At 39.4% G+C, this 12,638-nt stretch overlaps 1 long non-coding RNA gene across 2 annotated transcripts; it reads right to left on the minus strand.

The window, feature by feature from the left end:
* Positions 1-753: 753 nt before the first annotated feature.
* Positions 754-12,607, minus strand: LOC102081585 (uncharacterized). 2 transcript variants are annotated; one of them, XR_266043.4, is made up of 3 exons: positions 12,264-12,607; positions 10,189-10,307; positions 754-8,222 (listed from the first exon to the last, which is right to left on the minus strand). It is a non-coding gene; the product is annotated as an uncharacterized LOC102081585 (long non-coding RNA). The 2 variants fall into 2 exon arrangements; XR_266044.4 differs by lacking the exon at positions 12,264-12,607 and adding an exon at positions 11,885-12,238.
* Positions 12,608-12,638: the final 31 nt, after the last annotated feature.

The following is a 12,638-nucleotide window of genomic DNA, read 5'->3' on the forward strand; positions in this document are numbered from 1 at the left end:
TCACATTGTATGTTCTTGTTATATTATATATTGTACATTTTTGTTTTGCTTTATTTTATTAAAAAATTAGCTGTCAAAGACAAGCTCCAGAGCCTTAGTCAAGGGCACTAAAATAAGTATCGCTTATGACTGAGTTAACAAACAAAGAGAGCTCAACCATTTTAATTTAAAGATCCTTCTGTATGATTTTAAGGTTGTTGCTGTTTTTTAATTTATTTAAATAATGTAAACAATACACAAAGTTCATTTAGCAAAGAAAAGAAGAAAAGAAATGTTATACAAAATAAAGCTAATACATTTCAATATTGCTTCACCTGTTACATATCGTAAAGAAGAGGGAAGAAGTACACACTTGTTTAATCCCACCCCTTTGCCATAAGTTATCAGTCAATATTTAAGCAGCTTCCTTACTGACATAATCTGTAGTAATAGTAACAAACATATTTCTAATATAATTTATACACCACATCATATCATTATGTTTTTGTGATTCCTTAACTTTGCCTGCGCACCAGTACCTCCAGTTAATTGTACAATAAGCATGAATACAATTTCCTAAACAAAGACATCGACTGAATTTCCACATGATCCCTTTCTTTATAACTCATGAAGATCATATCTTTGTAACTCTTTTTGAACTGTTTTATGTATGTTTATATTTGTCATCTGTAATGCTTGTTTTGGAAAAGTTTACAAAGTAATTTTGCAGTAATTTTCTTTTATTCTTAAAAGTATAAATTCCATCTTATACAATGTGATATTAAAATGTTGGATTTTCATGTACTTTTTTTACCTATTTACCTCAAACATATGTACTATGAGCATGTAGTTAGGTAGATAAAATAAACTCATGTAGTATAAATATTAGAGGTGAATTGCTTGTCATTAATCAGGCATTCAATTATTAGTTTTAATTAAATTTTAATTAGATTGCTGATAGCTCAGGTACATTAAAATTTGCAGTTAAAGAGAAGCAGTAATGTCGATCTTTTTTTCCCTTTTTTCTTTAGTAAGTTTTGAAATTACAAAAATTGTTTGATCATAAAAGGAGAGAGATTGTATTTGCTTCTTTTTTTCATTGCTTCTGTAGTGACTGGAAGACAGTTCAAAAAAACAGGGCTGACTCTAGTACAATTATGTGTTTTATGTGCTGTAAGTTCTGTGAACAAGTGGGGACTCCATGTATATTTACTCACTTTCCAGGAAAAGAGTAAAATGCATATTCTTTTTTAAAAAGAGATCCGTTGTAATCTTTCTTGCTGTTGGTATTCATGCTGGTTGTATTCCAGATCAGATCTGAACAGGCAAAGATGGATTTGAGAGATTGCAATTTGCAACCAAGAAAGAGAAACAGTGTTTTCTATTTTGCTTTTGAAGCTTCCACATGACACGAAGATGAGACAGTCTCAATAAGCAAAGACTGGCGTAAGCTTGCTAGTCAGAAGACAGTGAGCTTTTAGGGAGGGGAGCTAAAACTTGCTTCAGACTGTGGATGTGCTGAGAGACTTTACAGGCACTGTAGGATGTTGATCAGGAATTTATTCTAACTGACCCACTCTGGTGGCGTTCAAAAATAAAACAGAGGCCCTGTAATCCTACTGTAAGGTTGTGCCTTCGCTCATAGTTGTGTTCCGTTTTTTCATGATTGATTTTTTTTTAAATTTCATTTTAACACAGGCCTACACAATAGCACTGGCTGTCACTGCTGAATGTGTTGTCTCAATCCTGGTGAGCAGTGGTGGTCAGCTTTGTTATGACGAAGCACTCAAAGCTAAGCGGTCTGGAGGTTTCTGAGCCATCATTTCATGCTCCCCATTTTGCTTTTGCACATTGTGCTGTTCGGGGTCCAGGCTGCGTATCCCTCCTGCCCCGGACGCCCCACTATTGTGAGAGTAAGCTCACTTGAAAATCCTTCAATCCTTTCGAGTGCAAGAAAATAATCGTTATTTGTATTGTCTGTAAGATTTAACAGGTCAGCTGAGACAGCCACATGTTGAACACGCTACAGCTTTTCTCGTCACCATCATCTTCATCAGCCTCGTCTTTGTTTCATAGTCGGGATTTCTGATTATTTTCCCAGATTTCCTGCCTCTTGTTTCACTGAAGTGTAGTAAATTAGTCATTTTAATCTGCCTTTCTGTAAAAAAAAAAAAATCAGATCCGATGGATCCAGCAGATCATGTGCTGATGGCAGTAAATACACTAAGAGGGCACACATTATATTTTCCTGTTTATGAAACTCTTACATTTCATATTTCAGCTTATAATAACACACAGTTTGTTTAATCTATCATGCTTGTATACCCTTTATCTGCTGCTGCCCATTTCCCTTTCAAACAGATAGTTATGCCTTTCTTGTGGGTGTCAGAGATAAACTGGCCAGAATATGATGCAGAGGAACCGTTGTGGCTGTTACAACTATACACATTTGACATTACATCAAAACAGAGTAAGGTACGGTATAAGTTAGCAACTTGGTATGTTAACACAAGGCACAATGCTTTCACATGATGATGTTAACATATCCCAAATTATCTTTTTTTCCCACGATGTACCATAAATGTGCTATAGTATAAAATTGTTGGAGACAGGACAGAAATAAAGGGATGACTTTCCTCATATTTTAAAAACATAACTGACATAAAGTCAACTTGTGAATTTAACTTTGAATAGAGAAGAAAGCTTGATAAACCAACGTAATGTATTGTAGTAGCTCTTGGGAATGCAGTTTTATCTTGAGAAAATGTTTCCTATTGTTTACCTAAATCCTTTCTGCTTTTGTGTAAAAAAGAAAAAAACAGGCATTCGTTCATATCTCTCTACCACTCCATGTTGATTAGGGGCAGAAATACCTTTGTTGGCATCTAGGGTAGCAACAGGGGATCAGATAGAGGAGAGGGGGGTAAGTGCCAGGCTTTCATTCCTGGCCTCCTGGCAGCCAGAGTGCAGGCAGACAGGCTGGGCAGTTAGGCCAAAGTTAAGACAGAACTCAGACAAAAACACCTGATCACTTTAATTAGCCTGAGCCAGTGGTTCTCACACTTTTTCTGGCATGCTCCTCTTATAAACCAGTACACTGCACATCCAGTTTTTATCAATCATTACCAGTAAAAAGGGTACAGTTTGTAATTTAATGGCACAATGATCAGCACAACAGCATCAGCAAAGTCTTGTTTGCTTTGTTTCCCCATTAATCATATTAATTCAGCTTCTTTTCACTCCAGATTTTTTCCCTGGTCCACTGATTTCAGTATGGCAGGTTGGCAAAGTCTTTCCTGGGGAGAAGCATAGACTGTATACAAAAATGGACTGTGATGCCACCCATTGGTTCAGTGAACAGCATTTTGCCTGTTGCCGTGTTAGTATTTTGAAACCAGACATGGGAAGTAAGAGAACTTTGACTCAGAATGACATGTAAATCACAAGGAAGGCCTACCTGAAAGCATACCTCGTTCTACTGGGTCTGTTTGGCTCTAATTTGGACCCCATTTACAAAACTATTTTAGTAAGAAATTAAGGTTTATTTATACAGCGCTGTTTAGGAATAAAATGTAAAAATTGCTTTAAATATGAAATACAGAACAATACTCGCTTGTATCTTATACTCGTTTTTACTCAGCAAGAATTTCAGTGTTTGGGAAACTTAACATGCATACTATCATGAGATAATGAACCCAATAGGTAGCTAACATTAACTCATTAGTTATCAAGCATGTTAGTTAACAAATCCCTTGACAAAAATCTTTCTTTAGGAAATTGTGCATTTCTATCTCGCTCTTGTTTTATATTCAAACAGTAGCAGCTCTCAGCACGTCCATCAGCAGCTTCAGCCCAATGTGAAGAGTTTAAAGGGTCTGTCATTGTGTGGTGTCTATCTGTCCACTGGAGAAAAGAGCCGTGGGCCTCCAGGAGGATAGGAAGCTGTCTGACTTGAGTGTTGTGATGTGCTGGTCAAGGGAAGGAGGTTACTTAAAGGATATGATGTCTTCTCAGCAGACTAGATGTCAGTAGGAGTCACCTCGACTCCCAGGGGAGAGCTGCCACCAGGATACACATTTAATGCTCTTATCCAGACACTGATAGATAACAGTCAGGACGGGTTCAAAGCAGCAACACTGAGATAATAGAGACTGAGACAGATGAAGAGGCATTTATTTGAGAATGAACTAGAACTTGAACTTGTCAGTCAGTTTCATTTGGGGCTTGATGGTTCACGTGAATGATTGACCCCTCGTTATAGGGTCAAAATTGCAACTGTAGTTATGTTTGAACATTTCACCTGTTAGGCACATGTGATAGTTGGCATTGAAAAAAACTAGGTTAAGCTTTTCTAAGCCTGTAATCCGTAGTTGGTATCAGATAAGTTTTGCATGCTGTACTGTACTTGTATTAGCTCTCTGGCACTATATGTGACAAGCCGTGTTTTCCATAGCCAGCAAAAAGAAGCAAAAATCAAAGATTATTTGTGTGTAATACTTGACCCTGGGCCACTTGCTACTCACTTGATGGACTCTCTTCGATTCCACTATTGAGTTACAAGTCTCTGTATCCTCTTAGCGAGGCTCGTGGCCCCTCCTCGCTGTGTATGAACCTGGCAGGACCGGGACCGCTCGGTCCTTCTTTTCCGTGCCCCATCCCCCACCAGACATAGTGATGGCACTCAGTGCCAGAGACACCCCTCCCTCCCCTCTCTTCCCTTCACCACCACTCTTCTCTCCTCTCCGCCCTCCCTTCCCTCTCTGCCGCAGGCAGACCCAGGCATGGGATCTCCATCTGTGCACAAAGGAGCCTCCTCTATCTGCATACGCTGCACATAAAAGGGCCTTTTGTCATGAGCTCTGCACACATGACCGTCCGCCTTTCACCCCGCTGGAAAAAAAGATCACTCTCTCCAGCAATCCAACCCCACCCCCAACACCAGACTCAACCCTGTCCCCGACCCCCACCCAGTCAGGTTTTCATCTGCGGAGAGAGAGTGAGAAAGAGAGAGGAGAGAGAGAGAAAGAGTGAGACAGATCTACTCCAAACTTTGTCGAATAGAGACAACCATTAGATGGAGCTGCCTCCATCACTTCTACAAAATCCCTTTTCCTCTTTTTCATTTCCCTTTTATCATGCCTGCCTTCTCTTTTTTTTTTCAAACTTCTGGGGTCTTTGTTTGTCCTCATTGTGAGGCATGAACGTATTATAGCATCTGCCATGCTGAAATATGAATGTGCTCCCAGTTTTGCTGTCTCCCTTTCTTTCTGCAGTCTCTGACATTTAAGTGGCATTAGTGGTTGGTTGTGTGCCAGGTTATCAACCCCCCCCCCCCATTAGAGAAGCACAGGCTCAATTGACAACAGTCCGAGAGCTGAGGCTTTTCAGTGCCTCTCATCTCCGTGCCTCCTGCCTTTTAACCTCTCAGTCCCACGCTGCTCAGCAGAGCCCGAGGTATTTGTAATGTGTAGAGATAATGGCAAAAAATTGTCTGCACACGTGAGATCCATATCAAGAGATACAAGGTAGGGTCCTCTACCTTTGGGAGACAAGTGGGCTGTACGCCATTTTGGCTACTAAAGATGACACATATTGGTGCTGAGGGATATTGAGTCAGGGTGGGGATGGAGCAAAGACATAGAGGCAGGCAAATACACACTGTCAAGTGCACGAGTGCTGCCACAAAAAAAGCGCTTTCCTCAGCGTTTCCTTTGAAACACACACGGCCCCGATGCCTTACTCCCGGCCAAACGTGTGTGGATTTTGGAAAGCCCTCTAGCTCATCTTGCTGTCGCTGCACACAGGCCTGTGGCGGAACGGAAGGATAAGATTGACTTCTCCCTCCATAGCCATGTCCTCCACATGACCCTCTGCCTTACTAAGTTGGTGTGAGAGGTCAGAGGCTGTCACACCATCGAATACGTGCTGTCGACACCTTTAGCTTGATGATGATTATGCTGATGGGTGGACCAGAACATGTTACACCCCATCAGTGTCAGCACAGTTTACCATAAAGAGAGCATAGAGTTTACACAGAGGGTCCCTGAATCACAGACTAGCATTGAAATAATTTTGCACAAGTGTTTACCCTTCTAAGTGTCTGCGGTCATAATCACGAGGAACAGGGTTGCTTGTTCCCACAAAAGTATTATATAATGAGGCATAATGATTATAATGATGATAACGAGAGTAATAAAAATAAACATTGTTTTTATCACACGCTTGACATGAAGTTGAAAAAACACACAATGCGTGACACTTGTAGTCAAAATAGACAAAATAAATGTAGTGTATACTTTAAATGCTCTCTGTGCTTTTGATACAAGCCTCTGCATGAAACTAATAAACCGACTAGATGTCAACACACAGGATTACAAAAACAAAAATTTAAGGGAAGTTTATGAAGACAAACTTTTTGCACACGTGTAGATGCAATCAAATGAGCAGACTTGAATGGCTTTTCACAGTAGTAAGTTTTATTGCTAGCATGTGGTCTGCTTTCCCTGAACAGTGATTTATGTCTCAAACACATTTTACTTTGCTCTATGTAAAAAATAAATATTAATAATATTTTGCATGAATCAGAAGAGCCACTGAATTTGCATAAATAGCCCACAGAGTATAACATCTGTTTATGCAACTGTCCTATAAATCACTGCTTTTCTCCCACATAGATAAACGCCATTCTCCTAATGCAGTTTTACTCATCAGTAACCCAAGTGTGATTTCCCTAATCAGTGATTTTTTTTTTTTGTCCTTCTTTTTTTAATCCATGACATCAATATCAGCGCTGTTTCCCTTTTTTCAAGGTTGCCAAACAACAGATATCAAAGTGGTAAATATCTAGAATATTTCAAATATTTACTTTTTGTGCTCGAGTAACTCTGTTTTGTCACTAAGCTTGCTTCACTGTAGCAATCATGAGAAGGGAAGTGCTGCAAAGTGATTCGGGAGCTGAAAGGTGTGTGATGTCGTGTTGGAAAAGGCACCAGGAAAAAAAAAAAGCACACATATTGTTAAATGTTATTAGTTACATGTTTTGCTGTTCTCAGTGGAGCAAGGATGCTAGACAGATTGTGTAAGACAACAAAACAGTGTGCACAAAGTGTTTGTTGAGGCAGCGAACCGCTGAGTGCGTATGGCTCTGCTGTGTTGGACTCCTTGCAGCCCTGCGGCACAGAAACAGCCGTTGTGACGTGGCCCCTGAAATGCCAGGGCTGTGCACTCCTGGCGTAGTGATTAGGGAGAACAAAACAAAATGGCCAAGGTTTTTTTGTTTTTTTTTTTAAGTAGGAATTAACAACCTGCATGAGAAAACTGGAAGGACGAGTAGAAGTATGCAGAGATCTGATAGTTAAGTGGACAGAAAAGGAGAATTTACTTTATGTGTCACTGATTATTGAAATTTGTCTCAGTACATTATTTAGTGCTACAGATCAGTATTTTTACATTGCTGTTTAACTAGATAACACCCATTTGGTGCATGTCTAAAAATGATTGGTTCTTACATTGTGATCTCTGCTATAATGACACAAATGACACAGGTATTATAGTCAGTCAAAAATATTTTTAATTTAGTATATTTACATTGTTACATTCATTCAAACCCTGCTTGTGCTCGTTTCCACCATAAGGCAGTTTTGTTACTTTCACACTTTAAATGCAGATCTTCAGACCTACACAGTACGAAGTAATGCAACATTGCATTAGTGTTGGATTTTGAGCTTTTAATATATCAGTACTAAAATAGTAGGTGAAATAATTAACTCACGCATTATACATTTTAATTTTTTTTTTTTAAAGCGCTGTGCTGACCTCTTAATGCTGCCCCACTTTAGTGTGGAAATCCTTCTTTTTTAGAGCATGTATCACCTTAACATGCTACATTTGATAATTAACGCCTCATTGGGATCATAGTTTAAAATTCTGTATTTTTATTAGAGGAAAAAAGTATTAATTGATATTAATGAGGCTGAAGGTCGATGTTGATTTCTTGCCTAGGCTGCCCTTGCTCATTGCTGCCTTTTCGAAAACGGCCCTGATCCAGGACAATATGTCTGGTTGTTGAAGGGCTGCCAGAAGTAGTTGTTAGTTACAGTTAGGGCGCGTCCCTCTTAGGATAGGTTGTCCACTCTGAGGTCTGATATCGAATAGGTCCATAATTTCCAGCTTGTTCCCAGGAGAAGCTCTCCCTTGCTCTTTTCTCTCTGTGTCTCTCTTCCTCCTCTCCTTCTTTCAGAATCCTGTGAGAAACAGCAAGGTGAGTTAATTCCTGCTTTTGAAAAAGTCTTTATTCCCGTTTTTTCTTCTTTCTTTTTTTTTTGCTAAGATGAATCGCTTCTTTGTGCATGTGGCATATCTACAAATTCTGTTTCTTCGCAATATGTCTCAGAAATATTTTGAAATTCAAGATTTATTGCGGTACTTTTGAATTGTTCTCATGAAAGCACCAGATCAAATGCCTGCTGAGCTATGTGGCAGATGAAGGGGGGGGGGAAATCAGTGCTCTGTTTTTGTGCTTTCATATCAGCACAACATTTCAGGTAAAGCTGATTAAACAGAAATCAAATACATTAAAATTAAATTAATATTTTTATTTATATAAAACTATTTATTAGGAATGAAGTGTTTAAGTACGCCGTGTTTAACAATTTAATACTAGTGTAAAAAAATGATTTATACACACACAACGAAGTGTATTATTTATACCCACAACAGATTTCTAACAGTTTTTCTCTTACTTTTTAATTTAGTGACAGGTCCATGTTAAATAAATCAACTTGTGTGTGCCGTGTCTGAATATCAGTTCTTTATTATTTGTATAACAAAAGGCTGGAAGCGCTCCCTTTTGTAAAGCATATTTTTCCACAGTTCATATTAACATTTTAATGTGGATTTTTACTCATTGAACAAAAAATGCATTTCTGGAAAAGTTTGTTTTTTCCTCTGAATAAATCGTGACAATAATTTACACCAAATCCATAAAGTTCAGGCATTATTAAACATTTCCTAAAATTAAATTAGTATCCCTGGCATTTTTTGGTTTTTAGGCAGTGTGTTCCTTTAACGAAGCTAATATATAAAATAGTCAACATTTATGATAAAATTATTAAGTTTAACTATTAATTAATCGTTTATTTATTTCTGTCTTTTTGGGTTTCTGTAATAAGCGGGCGGCATTTTAAGGAAACAAACAAAAGTCCGTTCTGTTTATATTCAATCTATAATATTTTGCACACATGCTTTTATATATGCCACAGTGCATTTCAAATATTGGTGGGTAATGTGTTATCAAATAAGTGCTCAGTCAAGAGTTTTGCATGTGAAGACAACTTGTGGAAAAACTTGAACTTGATATTTTTGGGAACACATTGCTGGAAAAATATCCCTAATCCTGATAAAATGATATTCCCAAGGTGTTTTATTGCATACAATTCTCCAAAGGATCTGATTGCTTGCAGACATTTCCAAAATGATATAGCTGAATTATGTTTCATTATAACTTATTATCGGCTCGCTTTTGCAGGAAATGCAGGGTTAGGTAAGCTCAGCTGTGCAGCATGCTTTCACCTCTGTACTAATATCAAAGTATACGCTGAAGGAAGTGACAGAAACGGATCCTGAACAAGCTGCTTTTTTCTTATCGGTTGCGATCACCGATATTACGATTCGTTTTTTCTTGTATTAGAAACATCATTACTGCGCATGTCTTCTGTCCACCATTTCATTGCACATGCAACCATTTTATGAGCTTCAACATAAAACAGTCTTTTAGGTCAGAGGCCTTGAAAACATACTTGACTTGACAATGTTTACTTAGGAAGGAGTACTTATTGGAAATACCGGTACACAGATGAAGCACAGCCTGCTAAAGTAAAGTTAAAAACTCTTTTGACCGGGGTGCGTTAATGCTGCAAATCCTGTGCAGTGATAGCATTCAGTCGTTTCTTCAGGTTTTTCCACATAGAAGTAATTCTGTTTGAGCTTTGCTGCACCTTGCAGGGTTAGCCTGCATTCCCTGTCTGTGCATGCATGCGTATAAATGTCAAACAGGCGAAGAAAGTGGTGGTCACAGTCGGCTGCCTAAGGTGACTGGTGGGGGTCAAAGGTCAGGCTGTGTTAATACGACGTGATGTGCTGCCCCGGGACCTCGGTCCCATGAGGGATAACCCCCTAATCAGCATTAGTTAATGTGTTAGTGATCTTTACCTTCTTAAAGCAAACAACAGTGGAACATTCAATGAGCTCGCTTGGCCTCCCATGTAACGCTTTTGACCCAGGGGTCATGGCCTTTGTTCCCTCCTCGATGGGGAGTGCCCTCAAAGGTCCTGGGTGTAATAGAGAAGTTGTTTAGACACGTGCAGGGTTTAAGCTCGACCACCTCGTGGACTCTTCTCCTGGAGAGTATACGCTCCCCTCATACAGAAGGGATACTTTGTGGTTAGCTGTTATCCCCTTCAATAAGTCCATTAGAATAACCTTGTTTTTACGTGCCGCATATCATATCTAAGTGTCGATGTTGTAGTGGTTGCTGACCAAGCACACAGCCATCCCTTACCCCCCCCTGCAACACACACACACACATAAACCCCTACCCCCACCTGCTAATGCCTCCTCGATGTTTCTAAGTGCAAATATTGTTTGTCTTCGTGGATTCCCTGCCCAGTGAAATTCCATATCGCTCGTGCCGTGCTCATTGTTTTATTGTTTCATGTAGCATTAGGACGAACACTCATCCAGTCCACCATTTAAATTCTATAATGCAATGTTCACCCTAACAAATGCCTGCAGATGTCTTTTAAAACACTTTAACGTGCCTTCTTCTGAATGCAATCAGCGCCCGTCAGCAGACAGTTTGTTTAAGCCACAAAAAATGTGTTTTATTTATAAAGGCGTTAGACGTATGCGCTGCATTTCTATTGCAATGCTATTTTTATATTTTAACCGCTTCAAAACCGTTTTTTTCTCTGTCGTAAAATAGTGTTCAAAACTCGATTCATTACATCAAACCTTGACGAAACAGAGAAGCATGATCATACGTTAAAATTATTAGTTGTAAAATAATTGTCAGGCAGAGGCTATAACATGGCGCCGTCTGCCATTTTGTTTCTCATTGCAATATCAATTGGCCTGATCGACTGACTTTGTATCACACAGCTGCAGCAGCCTAGTACTCCAGAAGAAAAGCTGTGGCTTTTCCCTGCCTTTTCTCCCTCCCGGATGTCAGTTAAAGTGCGGCTGCATCGTGTGTTATTGTTAGTGCTTCATCTAACGTTAGTCAGTTTTGATCATTTAATCTGAAAAAAAAAAAAAAGCAAGATGTTGGCAGCAGTAAGAACTGCTTTGTGCGTTGTTTTTTTTTTAAACTGGAAACCGATTTTATACAGTCGCCTTAAATAGTCTGTATTTGCTTCTAAAGTCCGACAAATCATGACTGCACAATTAAGATGTGACAGGTAATTACGACGCGCAACAGAGGCACAATGTAGCGGCAATGTAGACACGCAACACAGCGGCAAGAGCTGGCAGCAGTCCCAAAGCCAAAACTGTATCCTCAAATGAACTTTATGTCATGCAAAGTACAGTATGCACACTAAGCATAAATTCACAGAGCATGCTTCTCTAAAACTAATGACTAATACTCCTTGGAGTTCTAACATATGCTTTTTTTTTTTTTTTTAACAAGCTATTCCCCGAAAACTTAACATATACCCAAGACATCTTTATACATTGAAGCCATAATGAAGTCATGAGTTTCTCAATTGGTTAAAACGCATGGCGAGATGTGACGTATAACTTGAACTCCTTCTAATAGGATTCTATAGCTCCTGCCAAAGTGCATGACTGAACTGAGCTAGTATCTCATTTAGGGAAAGGAAGAAAAAAAAAGAAAGCGAACAAATACCTTGCAGTGCAAAGCGGCCTTTTCCTGCACTCTGTTAGTTTAAATAATACTGGCATTTTTTTTCCCCCTCTCTCTCTAATTGTCTTTGGCCGTATGTGTTTCTGCTAAAAACCCGTCTAGCAAAGAGGAGTGCGCGGAGAGAGGAGAAGAGTTTTTTTTGTGCAATCCAGCCTGTGCTGCTGTGAGGAAGAGAGAGCCGGCGAGGAACGGGGTGGTGGCCGTGCAGTGAAAGCAGCCCTCACAAGCTGTGCAGCCTGAAGCAGTAGCAGCCATGTTAAACAAGTCTCCGTGAGCTCGAGCCCCGCATATGTATCTGTGCTCTCCAAAGCCGACAGAAAGTTTTCACAGAGTAAAAAGTAAGAAAAAGTTTAACCCCCACCTTATTTTTTTCCTCTCTGTCTCCCTCTTTCTCTCTTTCTCATTGTCTCTTGCTAGGCATGAAGTCCCCTCTTTAATTCTCAGCAGTTTATAAAGCAGAAATGAAATATTGTTTTAAAAAAGAGAGAAAAAAAATAGCTCCTCAGTAATAAATACACTTTACATATCTCCTTCCTCCTTTTCTTCCCTTATAGAGCTCCTGGTTCAAGGCCGAGGGGGGAAAAAAGTTAAAGCCACGAGGTCTGCCTTTTGCAGTTTTTTAGAACCAGAGCCAAAAGAGGCAGGAAGTTGTTGTACAATAGCGTTACAGTAATCTGCCTCAAATGGAAAAAGCCAAATGCTGATCGCCGAGTGGAGAAGGTGGCAGAACAGACAG

This window comes from Oreochromis niloticus, linkage group LG7 (assembly GCF_001858045.2).
Source record: "Oreochromis niloticus isolate F11D_XX linkage group LG7, O_niloticus_UMD_NMBU, whole genome shotgun sequence".
In the NCBI taxonomy this organism is placed as follows: Eukaryota; Metazoa; Chordata; class Actinopteri; order Cichliformes; family Cichlidae; genus Oreochromis; species Oreochromis niloticus.